This window comes from Alligator mississippiensis, chromosome 2 (assembly GCF_030867095.1).
Source record: "Alligator mississippiensis isolate rAllMis1 chromosome 2, rAllMis1, whole genome shotgun sequence".
NCBI lineage: Eukaryota > Metazoa > Chordata > Crocodylia > Alligatoridae > Alligator > Alligator mississippiensis.
This window is the reverse complement of record NC_081825.1, coordinates 78,235,187-78,258,033: the sequence shown is the minus strand read 5'-3', so window position 1 is coordinate 78,258,033 and position 22,847 is coordinate 78,235,187. Positions and strand designations below refer to the sequence as shown.

Genomic DNA, 22,847 nt, shown 5'->3' with positions numbered 1-22,847 from the left:
AGGCAAGAGGCATGAGCAGGGCTGGGAGGGCAGGGGCTTTGCGGGGGTGGGACAAGGGGCACAAGCAGGTCATCCTGCCATGTATCCCCTGCCCTCATTTTGTTTTTCTGGCATGCTGGCACTCCGGCACCTTCCAAGGTAGGCATTGGGGGGGGTTTCAGCACTCCGGCCCAAAAACATTGCCTACCTCTGGATTAGCAATTTAATGTTTCAGTGTTTCTACTTCAACTGAGTAGGTATTACTGCTTTCATTTTGAATCACATGCTGATCCCATTGCTGTCAACAGGAGTGTTCTAAATGAACCAAAATGCTGTTTTACTTATTAAATTAACCTGAGTTTAGTTACAGAAATCTTTAGATTCTTTTCTTGGTATTAATGAATTATGATAACATAATAGAATCTTTGAGTCCATCAGGCCCAACAGTCATTTCTTGCTTGAGAGTAGGCAGTCCTTCATGTGAATACCTTCTTTCTCAAAATCTTCCCTAAATATCCTTGTTGTATTGGTATCCCTCCTTGCTCTAATATATGAGGTGATACAGAAGGAGAAATCAAACCTGTGACTTTTAGAACAGACCTATGGTAAATGACAAATCTTGTCATTAAGTCAATATATATATTCACATTTTGCAAAATGTGAGCCTAACTCTTCTCAACAATCCTTAAAAATATCTGACTCTCTGTAGTATTTTTCTTCTCATAACTCATTCGTGAAGGGAGAAATATTGATGGGGATCTAGAAAAGAAAACTGGCTTGCATTAATAACTCCAAACAATGAAGAATGGTCTATTGTCATTATAAATGGATAATTAATACTTTCTGTGCTATTGTTTGCTGGGATGGATGCATTTCCTCCAGTCTGTTGCATGTTGACATCTTCATGAACCTATTTAAATTTAGAGCTGGAAATAGAGATAAGTGGGTTTAAAAATTCCCACCTGTCATATATAAACCTGCCTTTCACCTGTGCAACTTTCTTAATAATTTTGAAAGTCTTTTCCCATAGTAGTTCCTGACAAAACATAACAAGATGTCTTCCATGTTGCTAAATAGTATGAGTAACAAAATATCAGCTATATACAAATGGCAGTCACTTGTAATAACTGATCACTGGCTAATTGTTGCATACCCAGAGTTATTCTTGGCTTGCATGTGGAGAGGCAGGGATAGAGTAGCAAGGGATAAATTTTATTTAGGCCAAGTCTACATATGAAATCTTTACCAGCATAAATGTAAGAGAAATGAGAAAAGAGCTCAGAGGGTAAATACAGATTAAACCAGCAAAGTAGTGGCCATGTTGCTTCTAGTGAAGGAAAACTATCTGTGTATAACAAATAGTCTTAGTGAAATACAGGCAAATTGAGACCCGGCATAAATGGATGTAAATAAAACTGTGCAAATGATTCTTGTTCTTGTTTGATGATCAAATAAAACTTTGATTCAAAATGAACACTGTTTGTTTTACCCAAAAATTAAAAAAAAACAACAAAAACTAAACCGAACATTAATTAAAGAGGTTTGCACCACCTAATATAAAATATTTCATTTCTTTTTTTTTCTTTTTTGTTTACTTGTTTTATCTCTGTAAACTGAACTTTCATAAATTTGAATGCCTTTTTCAGTCAATACTATTTGATGAATTCAACACAAATTTGACAACCATATTGTCAAATTTCACTGAACTCTAGACACTTGATGCAAGTCAACTGACATCTATCTTAGATATAAAAGATGCCTGAGCCTGTGCACAGATATGATTCCACTGACTATTTTTTCCATAGTGAAATCAGTTCGTCCTTTACATTTCAGAAGCATACAACTTATTTTTAAACATTCTGTTAGAATTTCTCATGGTAATAGAACACAATAGCTCTAAACTAGCAGATCTTAGAAATATAGATTTATGTTTTTATTTATTTCAGTAGCAGATAATATTCTTGAATTCATATGGAGCCTTGTTATGCTAGATGTTTCACTTAAATATAAGTATAGTGAATCCCTTCTCCAAAGAGTTTACAGTTTAACTAAAAAAGCTGCATAAAGCATAGAACAAAGAATGTATTATCCATATTTTATAGATGGTGAAGTGTGCCAGAGAGATTAAGTGATATGCCAAAGATTATATGGAAAGTCTATGACAGATTTAGCAATGTACAGCAGAAAAAATGTATTGGTGCACTCTGAAAATGGTACTATTGAATGTTTGTAATGTTCATGTTTAGATATGAAATCTTTTCAGAGTACTCTAGTATACTGTAGTTCAATATCCTTTTGGAGAGAAATGATCTTTAATTTATATTTCAGAATACCTTGTGTCAACAATTTGGTCGTCTCCAATGTCCTGTGGATTAGATATATTGTAGTTATGGTTGCTAAACAGCAATGGCATTATTTAATTCAAGGGGACATGATGTGAATACTGACAGAAACTCTTTTAACCTAAGGAAAGTAACTTCCAGTCATGTAAACACCTGCAACCCAGTGATATGAAATTTTTAAGATGAAAAAATATTTACTGTAGTCATGTAAAGCTTTTGAAGAAATACTTTTCTTCATTACTATGAGAGCATGCCTCATACAGTTATGATTATAGCTATATATGCAGCTCCAGCTTACTCAAATGCATACTTAAGCTATTTCATTTTTAATACCTTTTACAGTACATCACAGGCACAAGACAAAGTTCAGAGGAATGATGGAAAAACAGTAATTAATCTTGTAAGTGATGCAGGCACTGTACTCAAGGAATAGAGAAAGTCAGAAAAGGTAAGAGGAATCATAAATATGTACAAATTAAAAATATCGGATCAGAGAAGCAGAAAATGAGTTCCAGAGATAAGTACATCTAGAGATCTAAGATGGTTCATTTGGTTTTATAATGAAGCTCATGAGAGAAAGTGTGCCAATGAGCAATACATGTACTTTAATAATAAAACAAGCTTTTAACAAATGGATGCAGGAGATAATACCAGGTCCTCCCAACAGAATAACATAGAAAAGATGTTTTGTATGAAACAGTCACTAATTTCATAACATATGAATGCAGTGATTACCAATAATAACAGTGATTACTACATAACAACAACAACCAACAACAATTTAAGCCCCTTAAAAGCACTATACTGTATTCAAATGAGTGAAGAAGTATGCATAGGTACAGCAGCTGTTCTCTAAAAGCCACTAGCAAGTGGAGGATAATGTCTTGCTCAAAGGTGAAAGAGAAATTATGGTTTTAGACCAGTGAGCTTAGACTATTTCTACAAAACTTGTGCATTCATAAACATTCATATACAGTACATTTACTGAAACTGGGGAATTATTTATTTTCATGCACAAATCTATATTTTATCTGTATATATATGCGGAATCTGCAAATCCTGTACCTTAGTGTGTGTGCTAGATGATGTAATGGCTTATTGTGTATTTTTGGAGTACCCTTTAAATCACAAAATCATAGAAAACTATGGCTGGGAGGTCCATTGTGTGGTCATCATGTCCAGTGGAGGCCAACTGATGAGATGCATACCACCAGTGGCAACTGCTGTGCATGGCATGCAAGCCTCTTCTGTTCAGTAAAGAGGCACTGGAATGCAAGCCACCCCCACTTAGCGCTCTTAATTTGTTCCTATAAAACTGAGCGTTAAATGAAACAAGCATTAAGCGAAACTGAATGTATTTGATGACCCAAGATGGTGACCCCAATTTTTTTTAATGACCCAAGATTGTGACCACAAGCGTTATAATGAACCTCGCTGAGCGCTAAGTGAAATCAGGTATCAATTTCAAATAAGCATTATAGCAAAATAGCGCTAAGTGAAACAATGTTAAGCAGGGAGGCTCAAGCCCCTGGCCACACGGAAGGGAATGAGGGCAGGACACTGCCAGGAGAGAAGGTATCAGGTGTCACTTCCAAGAGCCAGATTAACCCCTCCCAGGCCTGCAGCCCCTGCCAAATTCAGCTCACTATATAAAATTGCAGCAATTGCAGAGCCAGGCAAAGGCTAACCTGGCTTTTGTCTGTGACACCTCTTACAGCAGCATCCTGCCCCCACTCTGTTTCACATAGGTGAAGGTTCAAGCCCCCTGCCTCCATTCGAGCACCCCAGAGCACAAAACATTAGGTACACCTTTGGCGAGGCAGACAATCATAGTGGTACTTGGGGAGGGGATGGGGCTTGACTTATGGCACACCTGTCAAAAAAAGTTGGGCACCACAGGTTTAGTCCAGCCCTGGCATGAGACAGGAATATCCCTGTTTAAACCATTCCAAAATATCTCTATCTAAACTGCACTTAAAAAATCCCAGTGATGGAGATTCTACAACCTAATTCTTATCTACCCTTAATTACCTAGGAAATTCCCCAAATTTCCTGTGAATTTCAGGAGTTATCATTATTCCTGCTGGGCCAGCATCAAACCAATGACCCAGCCTTATGTTAGAGAGCATGATGTTGCTTAATGTTCAGTTGGTAATAATTGATATATTTGCACTATTTAATGATCATGTGTCAGAGATGTTGTCCATTTGTGTTCATGAAAACTCCCACAACACTTTCTGGAAGGGAAATATTTACATAGGTATTCTGCCTGAATTTTCACACAGATTTCTACTGCATTTCTCCTGTATCTGTCATCCATCTCTGATTTCCAGTATCACCCTCACTTCCTCTCCTGAAATGTTATGATGTTCTATTTACCTTTAAATGGCAGGCATATGTTATCTCAATTTAGTAGTAGTTATTTCTGTGCTGTGTATAGGATTTATTGTTATTACCTCATATCCTTTGTATATTTATTTCTTAGTATGCAAAACAATAAAATTCATAACCGATGACTAGTAGAGTAAATTACTGGCTTCAGAAGAGAAAAATGGACTTCTCATTGGAAAGCTTAAAGCCTGAGTGTATGAGCAGGCATGTATTTCCAGTACTAAGAATTTTTATGAAATGCTTAGAGCTGGAAAATACATCAGGTCTTGGTATGTACAGGCATTAACAACACTCTGGCTGGAGAGCTACACAGGAGAGCTCTACAGCCAGGGGCACTAGAAGGCTGGCCCTTAGGTTGCCCCTTAGAAAAGCCCAGTGGTTGATAGCCTGGACTCTCCCCTGCCAGGCAAGGGAGCAGGCTCCCTGGGCAGTGGACAGCTGCTGACAAGGTCCCTCCAGTCTGTGCAGAGGGCAGAAAGCAGGGAGAAGGGAGAAGAGGCAGCACAGCTCCTATCATCCCTGGGTCACTAGAATGGGTTGAGCATGGGGAAATACGCAAGACATTGCAAAATCTAGCCTCTGCGATGACAAACCAAAAGAAGTCAAGATGTACCCGCATGAAATGTGCCAGTGTGATTTTTCCATAGATAGAAAAGATTTACCAGTACTAACCTGTGGAATTCTGACTAGACTCATGTGACTGAGAATGTGGATGGATTACTGATTAAAAATAAAACACAAGTCTTTAAAATATGTTGAAAAAGAATGCATTAATAATTAGGAGATAGGGGTTTTTTTCTGCTGCCAAAGAAACTGCTGCCAGTTGTGAAATTCTAAATGCTAAAAGCATGGGTTAACACAGCATGACTCAACAAAAGACAAACTATGTATTGATATTTAAATTATTCTGAAAAATGCCTCATATTTTTCATCATATAGTCAACAAATGAATCTTGCTAAGGCACTAAGGGATGTAGTGTTGGAAAACAGCAAGCGTAAGCACACTGTGTTCAGCTCTAAAGGTCACACTAAATGTACCAGTTAGCAGATTTTTCATTGAGGAATTACTTTTCATTTGAAGAAGAGTATTGATTTTTCAGAAATTCACTTCCTTTGAATATGTAAAGGAGCATATTCAGTGAGCAACAGCTTCAGATCTAATCCTGGAAATTTATTAGTTTGTCACATCAATGACATGCGCACTGCACCACTTAAGTCAATGGAAGTATAAACGAGTCATAAGACTTCAGCTGAACCAGACATGTTCTGCTGCATTTTATTGTCATTCTCAATGAAAACCTCAAGATCAGAAGTTTATAGCTCTAGGATGAAGTCACTTCAGGAATTAATGGGTGAAATTCTACAGCCTGTGTTATGCAGGAGGTCAAAAGAGGTCCTAGGTCATATCTACACCACATATTTCCCTGCCAGGCAACAGACACACCATGCTGCTCCAAAACTGGGAGCAATGTAGCTGTGGTTTTGCAATTCTAAGAGAAAATGCTGACAGCATCTCTGCAGGCACTGCACAAAAACAGGTGTACTGCTAACAGATTGGGAGATAGAGCACACAAAAGCCATGCAGGGTATGTAGATAGCTACTGTCTGGCACAGTCTGGTAGAGAGTGTTCGGAGGGAAGGCATATGCATTCAAAGGCAAAATTATGTTCTAAACTTACATGTGTTTTTCCCTCTTTGCCTTGTAGATTTTATTAGGTTACAAGAAAATTGATGAAAAAGCGATTAAAGGTTACTGAAGTGAGAGAATAGAGGGGAAATCTCTAGAACTAACTCCAGTTAAACAACAGGACACTCTAGTTTGAGGAGTTAGAAGAAAATACATTTCTTGGGTCTTATTCTCCTGGAAAGACTGTAAGTATGAACAAGGGTAAATAAAGACACTCCCCCCCCCTCCCATAACAAAGTAATTATCATTCATCAACAGCTGCATTTTGTGCCATGGAATCAGTACCAAGATTTCAGAAAAGTCAATGACAAAGAATAGCAAATATGAGCCAGAGAGCTACTCTACCAAGCCATGTAGAAGACTTTGTGGCACTCAGTCTCTGTGGCACCCAGGCTTGTATTCTAAGAGTTCAAGGTAATACAAGTTCAGTTTGGCCAGTTTTCATTAAGTAAATGATAAATAGAAAAACAGATACCTACCAGGCTTTCTTCTACAATCTTTGAGAAGGCAGAAATTAGGACCAGGAGTAAGTATTATACTAAGCTGTAAAGCATAGACAAAACTCAATTAAGCACAAAGAAGGAATTACACAATAATGCAACACAAGGAATTATTAACACCCTAACATACAAATTAATACTCTCTGGTCAAGTTATGAGCTCAAATATCCCCTTGCTCTATTTACATACTCCCGAAGTACCTTACTGCACTTATAGTAGAAGCTTGAAATGATAAAAAGCTCTGCTCTGTTACCTTGTATTGTTTGACAGAGTGATCATGCCTTCTGCCATGGTATGACCAGTCACCCAGCTGGCTATGAATCTTCTTGGATTTTTCTGTAGGCTGATCTCTTGGCCCCAGTTTCAGGCTTCATTTTGGTCTTTCTTACCTTTAGCTGTTTTTACTTTCACCTATTGTCATTTCCATCCTCATCCCTGTACCAGCTGACTGAAGCCCCCTGTTGCTGGACCAACTAATTTTTAAACCCACTTGTATACGGCTACATTCCTTCTCTGGAGAAAAATTTCTCCCTTCCTACAAGAAATGGGCTGGCAGTAGAAGTCAGAGGTGTGATATCTGTTCTGCCTCCTAGTTAAACATAACTCTAAAGCCACATCCTCTGCCTGCCTTGTACCTAGTCATTCAGGTCTTACTGAGGCATAAATTAAATCATTCTCTCAAAAACAGCAAAAATAATGCAAGTTGTAAAAATACTATAAGCCACATATTAATTAAGGTACACATGTCTGCTTATTGCCATTTAGCATAGATGCTTTTTGAGAAATATAGTAAATATCTCAAAAAAGGAAAAATGTTTACTACATATCTTTGTTCATATTTTGTAATTGATAGCTTAAATTAAGCTTGTTGTCTGCTTTTACATCTGCATCCAGGTGTATTTAACTTATATTAAATATCTATGAAAACACAAAATTAACTTACTATGAATATAGCTTACTGATTCTGTATTTACACTCCCTCCTCTCCCTCCAATCAACTGATGTTATTACTTACCAGAACATAACATGACTTCGGAAAAATAACATTTCCTCGGGTGTATCTTTGACTTGTAAACACCTGAAAAAAATGAAGTCTATCTAAACACTTTGCCAGTAGATTATATTTGCGCAACATTCAGATAAAGCATAAGGTCAATAGCTAGAAAACTCCATTAAAATCCCAAACAGCCTTTCTGAAATCCAATATATATACAGAATTTTGAAGTTGTTCAGATTGTTACATTTATTGACTTTTCCTACAAGAAATTCAAAAACTGTTCTTAAGAATTTAAAGAAATTCTAATTAATACAAGAAGAGCACTGTGCTTGAGTAGCTATGCTACTTCTGGTACCTGATTAAATCAGTATCTATGGCCCCTGTGAGATGTCCTACGTTAGAAACAATGGGCCTGTCCAGACCAATGCACATGTGTTTCCCCAGGGACAAACAGCAGTGATACATAGCAGTGGTGCTGCTACTTGTCCCCAGGGAACACTCCTGCACATATGCTCTGGCATGCAGCAGATTGCTCAGAGTAGAGTAGGGCCAGCACCTGGTCTGCTCCCAGCAGCCTTACCTGGGGTCCTGGGGGCCTCCCAGGGCTAGAGCAGTGGTGGCCCAGGCACACAGAGTCTGGCCAGCAGCTGGAGCATGGCTCTGGCCAGCGAGGCTCCAGTTTCAGGTGGTGCACTCTGTAGCCATATGTGCTCCCCCCCCCCCCCTTGCTTTTTATGGCATGGGTATTTTGAGATACTGGGATATCTAAGTATCTAATTTTGGCTCCATGCTGAGAACCTTTTCACGTGCACCACGTGCATTTTGCAGCACCTCAAAAGTCTTTGAAGCACTGCAAAGCGCACGTGCATGCTCATCTCGATGCGTCCAATTAGTCTCTTAATCGCATTGTAAATAGTAACCTGGCCACAATGTTTAGGCAACTAATGGCATCACAAAAAGGGAAACCAGCCCAAAAATATTCCATAAAATATGCACAATATTTTTGTATCTGGTTTCTGCTGCACCTTAACATGAACATGTGGCTATATTAGCACTGCACCAGGGTCTCCAACCATCCTCAAATGGCCAAAAATCATTTGTTTATTGGCCAGATCCAGGACTGCAGCAGGGCTCCAACTGGCCCTGGTGTAGTTCCTAACTGATCATCTCTTAAACTGGGTCCACACTGAGGCTCAAACTGGCTCCAGTGAAGTCCCTGCCAGCCACAGATCAGCTTATATTTGAAAATCATACAGTTACCTGCAGGGCTGCACTGATAGAGATTTTGGAAGCTGATACTGATAGCTGATATTTAAGTAGGCAGATTGGTCAATACCAATCTGATTTCCAATACAGCAGCATGCACCTGGTAAGTCTACTGTGGTGGAAGGGGTGAGGGGAGGCAGATCAAGGCTGTCTGCAGTGAGGGAGGGAGGGGGTAAGGGCAGACACTGCCCAGCCAGAGTGGGATGGGGCACAGTACGGAGCTGTAGCTCATGGAGGGGGTAGCTCCTGCCACTGAATGCACCCCAGGAGAGCATGGGGGGTTGGGTGTGTGCCCCTGGATCTGTTTGGGGTGGGCAGGCTGCAGCTGCAGTCTGGAGCCAGGGCTGTGCTGGGCTCTTCTCAGTGGGAGCTGGGCTCAGGACAGGGGGCAGTGACACTGGGAGGGGGGCTAGAAAGGGGGCTGCAGCCACCTCAAATTTCACTGTAGCCCCACTCCCAGTACCACCACTGCCTGCCCAGCACAGCCCCAGCTCAACCCCCGCCACCCCACACAGGCCAGGAAGAACAAGGGCTGTGCCGGGCAGGCTGCAGCCACACTGGGAGTGGGGCTACAGTGAAATTTGGGGTGGCTGCAGCCCCCTCTGTAGCCCCCCTCCTAGAGCCACCACCACCCATCCCAAGCCCAGCCTCCACTGAGAAGAGCCCAGAGCTCCTGGACTCTAGCCCACACCTGCAGCCCACCTGCCCTGGCCCGCGTGGATCTGGCAGCACATGCCCCCTCCCCCCCCCCAGTGCCCTCCAGGGGTGCACGAAGCAGTGGGAGTGACAGGTCCATCCCACGCCCGCCCCGCCTCAACTGGGCAGTACCTACCCCTGCCCCCTCCCTCCCTCACTATGGGGAGCATTAATCTGCACCCCCATGCCCCTTCCCTCCTCTTCCACCACAACAGACTTACCAATTGCACACTGCTGAGCTCTGCTCCTCACTGCCTATGTGCTGTTCTGCAGCTGCGTGCATGCACGGGCATTTATCAGGCAAATTATCAGCCACTTCAGGCCAATTTCCGATACACCCAATTTTCTTTATATTGGTACCGATACGATATTGGACTGATGTACCAGTGCACCTCTAATTACTTCGTATTTTGGACCTTCCAATCTTCTGGGAGTTTTTGTCACGTGACAATAACAGTGCTTTGGACCTGGTATCTAACAGTAAATATTTCACAGATATATCTCCTATTGAGGTAGTTAACAATTCATATTTCATATTTTGACTACTTGTACTGTGCCAAAAGGACTTTCTGCATCTTCTGAGAGCTGTGAAATAGGTAGAGGAAAGGGGACATTATGGGTTTCTAAATCTTTACTGCATAGAGAGTGCATCTACACGCGACACTACATTGTCATAGCAACGTACCACAACTTTGCAGTGTCAGTGAGTACAAACCATAATGCTGCAGCTATGTCAGCATACCAACACGCTCCATCAGTATAGCACATACTGTGCTATGGTTATATAGCAGTTAAAAATAACCGTGCGCCACCGGCACAGTGTAGTATAGGGTTTTACTGCGCCATCATTTAGTACTTCCAAAAGGAAGTACTAAATGATGGCATAGTAACAATGGTGCCATAGGGGCACATGTAGACATACCCAGAGACATGTAATCATGAAAGTTTAAGAACTTCATGAAAGTACAAGTTGTGCTCTCTGAGCAGTGGCCTGTGTCCTTTAAAACAACACATTGTACATGAAAGTCAAATACCAAAACACAAGATTAGCCTCAACTATGAATACATTAAATGCATGTAAACAACTAATTAGTCATATTTTTCCAAATCACTCTTAGTACATTAATCTTTGAATAATCCATTATTTAATACCCAGAATGATCAAAGAAAAAGAAGAAAGATCATAGACTTACACAACAAATTGCGTTATTCATTAATATCAGGATTTTTATATGCAGCTTTTAATTGTGCTTTTCATAACCACAAATATCTTTAGAACTAATATTACTTTATATACAGAAAAAATATATCCACTTAGTTACCACTTACAAAAATCATTTTTTTTAAAGTAAGACATTGGACAAAGAAGCACAGCTTGTCTCATAAATGATCAGTACTTTCCTAATGAAAGAACTAAAAGTAAAGGAGAAACCCATTTCACTTACTTTTTTTGTTAAAAGCCTGTAGAATGAAATAAAACTTTATTACACATTTTTGTTTTGTGCCCTGGATTGTCATCGCGGAGTTTAGATTTTATAATGCACTGTGTATATCTGATTTTCTCTCTAATAATCTAAATTCATGATGAAATGTTCTCATGTTTCAACACTGAAAATTAAACAGGCTACCATGCCATAGTATGCTACCTGGCAGCTTATAGTTGCACTATATATTTTTTGTGGCTTAAGTTTAAGTATTACTAATGTATTACTAATTCACATCTCCAAATCCATAGTAACATGCCTTAGCCACTCTGCCATTACCCCTCTTACCCACATAGAGGCAGATACAAGGGTTTTGTGATTCTGTGGCTGAATTCCCATTCAATTCTCCTCCACTCAAAGTTTCAAACCAACTTCAAACCGATATGCTGTGCTGGTGTCAGCGATAGACTTCATGGCATTCTTGAGACTCAAAGCAGCCCAATATTACATGAAGCACAGGAGCATAGACAGAAAAGTATGCATTGTGTTATACACAATAATATGCTACACCATCAACACCCCTCTTTTAAAAATCCTAGATCTGCTGTTGTACATACAAACATTCATATTTATATATGCTAATTTAAAATTTGCAAGATCATAAGTTATTTTTATTGCTTCTACTCTGAAAATTGTCAAACGTTGATAGTCACAGTTTACTACGAAAACAACTCTCACTAGGGAATACTGCACATGCATTATCTTGTTGGAAATGTGTTTTGGATTGCCTAAAATATCCTTGTGTGAAAATTATACGCTGACCTTTAGACTCCTATGAAATATCCAGATCTGCTATTCAAAAGGTTCAAGCACATACAGAGTTTTATTCTAGAGAGTTTCTTTCTTCTGTCCTTTCCTTCACATATTTCCCACTATACCTGCTAAAACATTCTTTAGCCAAAAATACCAGCCCTTGGGCTAAAAATATAAAATGTGAATTCTAGGCTCTCCTTTTTCATTGAACATTTTTAAACTTCTTCAAGCACATTATGATGTGAGGCCTCATATTACCTCATTTTACAAATGGGAAAAGAGAGATAGAAAGATGATTACAATGGGCAGATGACTTACAGTAAGGGTGCTGCTACATGGTAAATTTAAGTGGCTTCTGGAGCTCTTAATCTATGGATTGGCTACATGTTAACACCTTTAAATGGTTTAAAGCACTTGTTATTCATTTTAAAAATACGCCACTCCATGGCAGGATTAGCTCTAATCTGCCTAATTTTTCTCCTATTCCTGTAAAATGTGGCCACTCCAGACAACTTTTCTACCCAGGTTGAGTCCTTCATCATCCCGGGATGCAGTGGCACACCTTGAATTTGGGCAAGTGGGAATGCCAGAACACAGTGGGCCCAGGCACAGAGCCTCGCTCCCTGGGGATGTTGGGCAGAGTGAGCACCAGAGCTCCTGGCAACCATGATGCTTCTCACTGCCACAAGAACCAGCTCTGCTCCATCTGGGCAAAGCAAATCTGTCTAAGCAGCAGTGATGCCTCCTGCCACTGCTAGAATTGGCTGTGCTCCCTCCAGGCAGAGTGAGCCAGTCCCAGTGACAGCAGTACCTCCTGCTGGTGCTAAGAACAGCTTCCTCTGCCCAGCAGGAGCAGAGCTGGTCCTGCCTTTAGCTCCTGCTCCTGCTCACCAAGCCTCTGGTGGCAGGTCACAGCTGTTCAGGTGACAAGCAGTCAGAGCAGGTTTTCCACCATAACATGTGACTGGTCCACTAAGCCAATCAGCACTAAGCCAATTAACATTTGTGCAGCATTCAGCATAAGGTGTAACAAGGTCCTAAGAATAAAAGAATTAACCATATTTGAACAGCCCTCCCAACTAAAGATTAGAAATTTGGTATTTTGCCTCAATAGGTACTGTACTTATTCACATACCATACACATCTTTCTCCTAAAAATTAACTTTATATTACCTATTTCCTACACTTCTACTCAAAAGTTGGAACACAAGTCTTAAGCAAGGAAACTGATTTCTGCAGCAGAATGGGGGCAAGAGAATACTGTAATGGCCACAGTGGGGTGTGCTCTGTCCTGACTTACCCATGACTGAACCCTCTGATCACATGGAAGAGGGGCGGAGTTCCATTGTGAATGTCACTTCCCCTCCCCCTGCTCCTCCTGCGATAGCTACAGGTCTAAGACCCTTACAATGGATGCAGTGAGTATAGTAACTGTTGGCTGGGCAGCAGAGGGAGTCAGAGTGAAACTGAAAGTAGGACTCCACCCCAGCTTCATGGCTAGAGACAGACATTCAAAAAGCCTAAGCCTGAATTGATTCAATTTTTGCAGGTTAGTGTAACCTGGCTAGGCTAAATCAGTTTTGTAACCAGACAGACATCCCAGGAATGCAAGCATATGCCTGCAGTGGCTCAGACTAGAAGCTAGTGGGGTGCTAGAGCAGCTCTCCCTTCCTTCCACAGCACTGAGCTGGGGGCGGGGAAAGGTGTGGCGTGGGAAGGCCTTGGCAGGATGCTCTGATTAGCTCAGCAGGGAATTGGTAACAATGTTTATCACCCCTAACTCAATGTTTATCACCCCATTAAAAAAACAACAGAAGGACATTACCAGCTACCTGTTGATTCTGCCGGGTAAGTCTACCTGTGGATTCAGCACGAACTGTAGCCAGCATGTGGTCTGCTAGCTAATACACAGGCACCTACTTAGCAATGTAGAGGGGAGGGGGGAATTCCTGCTTAGCAGGGAGTGGGGTGGGGGGAGCAGCCTGCAAGTCTCTGGAGCTACAGCCAGGGAGCAGAGGGGAGGGGCCAGACCTGCTGTGGAGCAGAGAGCCCCACCCAGCCCAATGAGCATGCCAGGATGCTGGGGGACTCTGATTTAGCTTAAGCCAGCAAGGGGTATGGGACAGATGTTACATAAACAGGTTTGAGTCAAATCAGTTAAGTCTGATATTACATTCAAACAGGTTTATCTCAAACTGGTTTCAGCCATTTTCAAACTGGTTTATGTGCACTGAACATCTATTCTGTTACAAGTTTAAACCAATTTCTGATCACTTAAACCAGTTTATGTGTAATGACTGTCCCTCGCCCATATGGTCAGTCCTAGGTGAGCACATATACTCTGGAAAAATATTTTCTTCTTTATTTTGCCTTCCTAAAACAAGATGCATGTCTTATTCAGGGGCATACGATATGCAAATATGTAGAGGTAATTAAGGAAAATAAGTTTACAGGAATTTGCATCATAGAGAGGTCTATCTTGTTCAGTGTCCTGTGTCTACAGTGAATGCTTTGGAGAAAAGTGTAAGAAACCCCTAAGGAAGAGATGTGGAATACTCTGATCTCCACAGTGGCTCTTGTCCTGATATCAAGCATTTAGAGTTTGACTAAAGAGAAATCATAGGGTGCATCCACACATGCAAGCATGCGCGCTTGCAGCAGCTCAAATAGAAGCAGTGCAAATTTGAACCAGAGCTTTTTGCCTCAGCACATGAGCTCAGACATTCACTTTGTTGTGGAGCAAATTGCACCACTTGGGGCAACATAACCCTGCCCGGCTCCCCCCAGATCTGCAGCCAGGGGGAGCTAGAGCCCGAGGCCAGCACCTGAAGCAGCCTTGAGAGTTCCCTGCACCCTCTACTCACTGCAGCAGTCTGGCAGTGGGGGTTGCTGCCTGGCTGTGACCTCCTGTGCACCTGCCAGACTCGGATGGGGACTGAAGAGCCAGTAGAGGCATCTGCACCTCTGGACCAGCTGCCAGTGGTCTGTGGCTGCAGAGTTGGCCTCTGCGTGGCACTACTGCCATGTTTGCCCCCTGCCCAGCCATCTGGGCAGGTATCACCTGGAAGATGTTCCCGGTGTGGTGGCCTGCTTTGAACTGTCAAAGCATGTCCTCCTGACCCCATTTGGCCAGGAGGTCAGCCACAACCAGCTGGGTCAAAGGTGCCAGCTCTGAGCAGGCAGGGTCCTAGCAGGAATTCTGGTGTTCCCTATTGGAAAACTGAAAAATCCCTGATAAAAAAAATCCAAAAGTCACTGTGTAAAATACCCCAAAATCCATGTTCCTCCACAAGTAAAACAAAAGACAACTGTAAAGAAAGAGAGAGAGAGTGAGACACAGACAGCAATAAGTTGGACAATGTTTTATTGATACATCTACAGTGTTAAAGCAAGTCTCTTATCATAATAATAAAGTGAACTCTAAATACATGTTTCATGAATTCATGAATATATATTTTGCTGACCTCCCACAGGAGCTATGGCCCCCAAACAGGGGTTATGCCCCCCCAACAAAGGATTTGGCCCCCACCCAAGGGCTACGGCCCCAAGACAGGGGTTACAGCCCCCAACAGGGACTACAGCCCCCCAACAGGGGCTATGACACCCCAACCGGGATTTCGGTCCCCACACAGGGGCTATGGCCCCCCAAAAGGGGTCACAGCCCCCCCAACAGGGAGTTTGGCGCCCACACAAGGGCTTTGGTCCCCCAACAGAGGTTATGGTCCCCACACAGGGGCTATGGCCCCCCCAACAGGGGCCAAATGGCCCCCATAGAGATTACCACCCCCTCTGCAAGGCCCACATGCCCCACCCCCGCCTCCAATTGCTGCCCCACTTGGCCCTATCTTCTGCCAAGTGCTGCAGCCCCCGATGGCTGCTCCACCCAATCCCACCTCCTCCTCCCCCAGACCCCCTGATGGCTTCCCCAACCAGCCCCACCCCCCACTTGCAACCCCAGACCCCCATGGCTGCCCCCACAACCCCAGGAACCATCACTTTAAAGAAACAAAAAGAAAAAATGGGGAAAAAAAGCTCCTCTACTTACCCTAGAAGTAAGTCCTCTACTTACCCTAGAAGTAGGTGGGGGTGCTCTGGGGCCTCCTGGCAGAACCCCATCAGGCACCACAGGGCAGTGGGGGGCAGGAAGGCCCAGGCTAGGGCTGTTGGGGCTGTGCCCTGCACAGTGCCCTGCACTGTGGAGGTGGGGCCCCACTGAGCCAGACAGCAGCCAGATTGCTGATAAATTCCAGGGGAGGGGGTTAAACTATGGGGATACTGGGATGGGGAGGCAGGGATCGGGGGGAGCTTGGTGGCCTGGAGGGGGTGTGGCTGGGCAAGGCAGGGTTTGGGAAGGGCAGAGTGGCTGGCGGGGAGAGGGGCTGGGCAGGGAAGTGATGGGGGGAATCTGAGGGGCTGGCAGGGGGAGGGGCTGCACAGGGAAGTGATTGGGGAATCTGGGGAACTCGCAGGGGGAGGGGCTGGGCAGGGAAGTGATGGGTGAATCTGGGGGGCTGGCAGGGGAAGGGGCCAGGTAGGGAAGTGATTTGGGGTGTCAGGGGGCTGATGGGGGGAGGGACTGGGCAGAGAAGTGATCAGGGGGTTCGGGAGGCTGGCGGGAGGAGGGACTGGGCAGAGAAGTGATTGGGGGGGTTGGGGGTCTGGCAGGGGGTGGGGCTGAGCAGAGCTACAGTAAAGTAGCTTAAATAAGTTGGTTAGTAGTAGGGCCCCTTGACATTCATTAGAATTATAATGGAGGAAGAGGCCAGGTCAGGCATCCCCAAGGTGAGAAGTTTGAAGACTAGGGCTGTGCAAAATAGCACCATTTTGTTTTGACTTCTATTTCACCATTTTGAAGGGACAGTGCTTTGTTTCATCTTTTGAATTCATTTCAAAGCACTGTTCTGTTTTGTTTTATCTAAACTGTTTCACTGTTTCAACTTTTCACCCATAGGCTATAATGGGGAATCATGAAAATGTCTAATACTTTGTCATTTCTTGCCTGATTCAGATGAAAATTGTAGGGATGGTAACCCCTTCTGTGGGCATGAAGTCTGCCAAGCTTCAAAGAGATATGTGCAGAGGTTTCTGGGAAACTGCACCTCAAACTGTTTAAAGCAAAACTCCTGACGCTTGCTGGCAGTGGCAGCCTCCTCTCATCTGGCATGCAGATCTGGGGGCCCGCACACCTGGGAGGGCTTTGGGGCTGTGCCAGACTCCTCCTGGGGGTGCAAGACCATGGATCTATGTGCCAGATGAGAGGAGGCTGCCACCTTGGACCGGTGCTGGGCACAGCCTGTGCCCACCACCAGGAAAGATTGATGCTGCCACTGGTCCCAGGTGGCAGAGGCAGCCTCCTATCATCTGGCACACAGATCCAGGGACCTGCACCCCTGTGAGGCATGCAGGGCTGTGCTGGACTCCTCCCAGGGGTGTGGGACCCCAGATCTGTGTGCTGAATGACAGGAGGCTGCCGCTACCACCTGGGACTGGTACTGAGCACAGCCCACACCCAGTGCCAGGGAAGATTGATGCTGCCACCAGTCCCAGGCAGAAGAGGCAGCCTCCTGTCATCTGGCCCGGCTTCAAAAATCAAAACATTTTGAAACTTCCAAACATTTTGAGTGCCCTTGTTTCATTTTGAAGCTGTTTCAAAGCCTTTTGTTTTGTTTCATTTTTGCTGTTTCAAGCTCAAAATGCATCAAAACAGCTTCAAAACAAAACACCCAGTGAAGTTTTGCACAGCCCTATTGAAGACCACTGTCACCAAGAGAAAATGATGGGTGGTTGCGGTTGGAGACTCCCTTCCACAGGGAACAAAGGCATCCATCTCCTGGCCTAGCCTCTTGTCTCATCAGCTCTTCTGCTTGCCCAGAGTCTGGATCTGAGATATCATGAAGGGATTACCAAGACTTCATCTGGCCCTCTGTCTACTACCCCATGCTGCTCATCTATGTGAGCACCAAAGATACTGCTAGGTGACCCTGAGCAGATCAAAAGTGATTACAGGTCTCTGGGTGCAAGGGTGAAGGGGACAAGGGCTCAGGTGATGTTATCCTTGATCCTTCTAGTCAAGTGGAAGGACTCAGGCAGGAGTGGGTGCATTCTGAAGATCAATGCATGGCTGTGCAGATAGTGTCACCAGCAGAGCTTTTGAACCATGGGATGTTGTTCAAGAAGAAGGATTGCTAGCAAGAGATAGAATCTCCCTGACAAAGAGAGGGAAAAGCATCTTCTCAGACAGGGTCACTAACCTAACAAGGAAGGCTATAAACTAGGTTTGCTAGGGGATGGAGACTAAAGCCCTGATGTAAGTGGAGAAGTGGGTGACCTAGGGGAAGCACAAGCAGGAGGAGGCAAAAGGAGGGGCTCTCATTCTTCCTGAGAAAGTATGCCAATCAGCTAGTTACCTCAGGTGTCTGTACATGAATTCACAAAGCCTGGAAAACAAGCAGGAAGAACTGGAAGTCTTCACACAGTCACAGAACTATGACATGATTGGAATAACAGATACTTGGTGGGATAGCTTGCATGACTGGAGCACTGTCATGGATGGGTATCAACTGCTCAGGAAGGACAGGTAGGGGACAAGGGGAAGAAGAGTTGTACTTTGGGTAAAAGAGTTGTATGATTTCTCAGAGCTCCAGTATGAAACTGGAGAAAAACCTGTTGAAAATCTCTGGGTTAGGGTCAGAGGGGAGAGCAATATGGGTAATGTCATGGTGGCATGCTGGGTGTCTGCTATAGACCACCAGACCAAAAGGATGACGTGGATGAGACTTTCTTCAAGCAGCTAGTGTAAGTTTCCCCATCACAGGCCCTGGTTCTCATGGGGGACTTGAATCACCCTGACATCTGCTGGGAGGGCAATACAGCAGAGCACAGGAAATCCAGGAAGTTTCTGGAGAGTGATGGGGACAATTTCCTGGTGCAAGTGCTGGAGGGGCCAACTAGGGACTGTGCTCTTCTTGACCTGCTGCTCACAAACAGGGAACAAAACGTGGGGAATATAGAAGCGGATGGCAACTTGGGCAGCAGCTACCATGAGATGATTGAATTCAGGATCCTGAGGAAAGGAAGGAAAAACAGCAACCCTGGATTTCAGACCCTGAATTACAGATTTTCATTCACTACAGGAACTGATAGGCAGGCTACCCTGGGAGACCAATCAGAAGGGGAAAAAGTTCAAGGAGAGATGACTGTATTTAAAAAAAATTACTGAGGTCACAGGAATAAAACATACTGATGTGCAGAAAGACTAGCGGGTATGACAGAAGACCATCTTGCATTAGCAGGGAACTATTCAGTGAACTAAAATACGAAAAGGAAGCTCACAAGAAGTGGAAACTTGGACAAATGACTAGGGAGGAGTATAAGGAGTATGGTTCAGGCATGCAGGGATGAGATCAGGAAAGCCAAAGTACAATTGGAGTTACAGGTAGCAAGGGACATGAAGGTCAACAAAAAGGGTCTCTACAAGTATGTTAGCAATAAAAGGAAGGTCAGAGAAAATGTGGGTCCCTTGCACTGAATGAAGGAGACAGCCTAGTGACAGATTATATGCAAAAGTCTGAGGTATTTGATTCTTTTTTTAACTCAGTCTTCATAGGCAAGGTCAGTGCCCCATCTACTGTACCTGGTAGTGGTTTGGGAAAGAATTGAGAAACCAAATGTGGCAAAAGAACAGGTTTGGTACTATTTAGAAAAGCTGGACATGTAGAAATCTATAGGGCCTGAGGCGATCCACCCAAGTGCTGAGGGAGTTGGCTGATTGCAGAACCACTGGCCATTATTTTTTGAAAACTCATGGCCATCAGGAGAGGTCCCAGATGGTTGGAAAAGGGCAAATATAGTGCCCATATTTAAAAAATGGAAAAAAGAGGAACAACCTCACCTCAGTTCCTGGAAAAATCATGGAGCAGGTCCTCAAGGAATCCATTTCTAAGCACTTGAAGTTGAAGAAGGTGATTAGGAACAGTCAGCATGGATTCACCAAGGGAAAATCATGCCTGACCAACCATCTCTGCTGAGATGTGGGGAGAACAGTGAATATGATACACTTTGACTTCAGTCAGGCTTTTGATGTGGTCTCCCACTACATTCTTGCAACCAAGCTGAGGAAGTATGGGGTGGATGAATGGACTCTATGGTGGACAGAAAACTGGCTGGCCAGTTTTGTTCAATAACTTTATAAGTGACCTGGAAGAATGGATGTAGTGTACCCTCATCAAGTTTGCAGATGACACAAAGCTGGGGAGCATAGTAGATATGCTGGAGAGTAGGACTAGGATTCAGAGTGACTTAGATGAATTGGAGGATGCAGTTCAGTAAGGACAAGAGCAAAGTTCTGCACTTAGGACAGAACAATCCCATGCACTGGTACAGGCTGGGGACTGACTGGCTAAGCAGCATCTCTGCAGAAAAGGACCTGGGGGTTAGAGTGGATAATAAGCTAAAGATAAGCCAACAGTGTGCCCTTTCTGAGAAGAAGGCTAATGACATACTGGGCTTCATTAGTAGGAGCATTGCTAGCAGTTGGAGGGAAGTGATTATTTCCTTGATCTGCTGTCATATAAGCTTACTTGCATATATGTCTATTTAGCATTAGTCAGGCCGCATCCAGTTTTAGGCCTCCCACTACAGACAGGATATGGACAGATTGGAGAGATTCCAGCAGAGAGCAACGAAAATGGTCAGTGGGCTGGGGACCATGATTTATAAGGAGAGGCTGAGGGAACTGTGCTTGTTTAATCTGGAAAAGAAAGGACTTTAATAGCAGCTTTCAACTACCTGAAGGTGGTTACAAAGAGGATGGAGCTAGCCTGTTCGCAATGGTGACAGATGACAGAACAAGGAGCAATGGTCTCAAGTTGCAGCGAGGGAAGTTTAGGTTAGATATTCAGAAAAAAATTATCATGAAACGGGTAGTAAAGCACTGGAAAATGTTACCCAGAGAGGTTGTGGAATCGCCATCCTTGGAGGGTTTTAAGATGTGGGTAGACAAAGCATTGGCTGGGATGATCTAGTTGGGAATAGTCCTGCTTTGATCCAAATCCCTGCAGAGGTTTGGATTAGGTGACCTCCTCAGGTCCCTTCCAACCCTCATTTTCTATGATTCTATGATAATGAATTGGCTAGCAAGGATATATCCACAGGTAAAACACATACTCACTAAAGATATTCATTTCTGTTTGTTCGAACCCATTCTGAAACTTTTGATACTCGTTCTAACTTTTATGTAAGCTAACTGTCTTCTAGCCTACTAGGCGCAGTCAGTATCAATTCCATATGTTCAGCAGCACTGCTATGGAATGATTAACATTAATGATTGCATTCCTTTTTCTACTGCCAGTAGGATGTGTGCATGCAAGTAAGCTACTGAAGAGCCTTGGACCTTTTACAATTGAATGTAAATTTTCCCTTTAAAGTTCCACAGAGAAGATTGATTCTTCTTAATTTTATTTTGCTGACACCCTGTAGTTTTGCCTAGAATGCATAACATCCTTGTCAAATGTAATATGCAGCTACACAAATATTGGAGTAAAGTCTTCCTTGCTTAGCAAGTTAATAAAGAAAAAAGCCAAAAGAAGTCAATATTCCCTGTCTGCACTAACTTCCTTGCATGTTTATGGTATTGCAACTCTCTTTTAGTGTTCTATTATTATGACAACTTGTCTTTCATCTTTACAGTTCAATATTGACAGGAGGAAAAACAGATATTTTTTATTCATCTACTGGAATGCAAAATAGATATTTGTAATATGGAAATTTTTATGTATTATAATACAGTATTCAAAGTCTGACAAGAAGTAGTATGACCAGAAACTAAGAGAATGAAGTATAAACTGTTTTGTATTTCTGCCAGCACCAATACGATTTAGCTTGATAATGATCCAGCCAGCAATTTGAAGGGTGGGTGTCACTTCAGTCAGGTAAATTGTAACCTCCTTCAAACTTTTCATTAGGAAGCCTATTATTCAATGAAAGAAAGCATATGATATGCATTATTCATTATAGATAGCATATCTTCACAGCAACCACAGAGGGTGCAATATCACAGCACTACTTAAAATTCCATTGCTTCTTTCTCCATTTCTGCTAAATTCTGTGCTGGTCTAATCTCCATGTATAATGCAATACCTCTAGTTAATTCAGATGCTGAAGGAAATGCATGGTTTTTATTTTTCAAGAGCTGAAGAGAAAAATCAATTCTTCTAGTTCTCTGTGTGTGTATGCCTGTCCCTTTCTTTCTGTTCCTGGTGTTAACGTGCATATACATATACAATGCAAGTAAAAAAGGAAGGGATAGCTTTATTCCATGGACACTTCTCTCACTGACTTTCTACACTTCATTTTTTCCTTAGGACTTTCAATTCCTACGTGAGTATATTAGTCTATAGTATCTTTTGCATACTGACCAAAGAAGTCTGTCATTTATTTGAGCGTGGGCACCTCCTACCCAGCTAGTATATGATTCAGTAGGAAAAGCAATCACCACTCCATTTTCAGTATGCATAAGCTGATGCTGCATTTCTCAAGCTATGGTGAAAGCAAGTACAGCAGGGAACTAATAAAATAATTTCAGTAGCTTTCTCCATGTCTTGTTTTTATTATTATTTTCTCTTCACCATATGTACTTCTTATTTTACACATAACCTGTTCACACTATGGTGGATAAAATATTGTCCTGCATGATTTCATTCCCTTTACTTGTTTTTTATTCCCTTCTGTTCTCCTCCAATTGCATTTTTTCTC

At 43.0% G+C, this 22,847-nt stretch overlaps 1 protein-coding gene across 3 annotated transcripts in view; it reads right to left on the bottom strand.

Moving 5' to 3' along the window:
- Positions 1 to 22,847, bottom strand: part of LOC109281622 (uncharacterized) — a 305,799-nt gene that overhangs the window by 245,162 nt on the left and 37,790 nt on the right. For 2 of the 3 annotated variants that reach the window (XR_009459789.1, XM_059721869.1), the window contains exons 2-3: positions 7,915 to 7,977; positions 6,879 to 6,942 (exon numbers count right to left, since the gene is read on the bottom strand). The gene's annotated coding sequence lies outside the window, so the exon portion shown is untranslated. Of the gene's footprint in view, positions 1 to 6,878; positions 6,943 to 7,152; positions 7,361 to 7,914; positions 7,978 to 22,847 lie in introns of those variants that run through there. The other variant, XR_002088312.2, reaches the window with a different exon arrangement.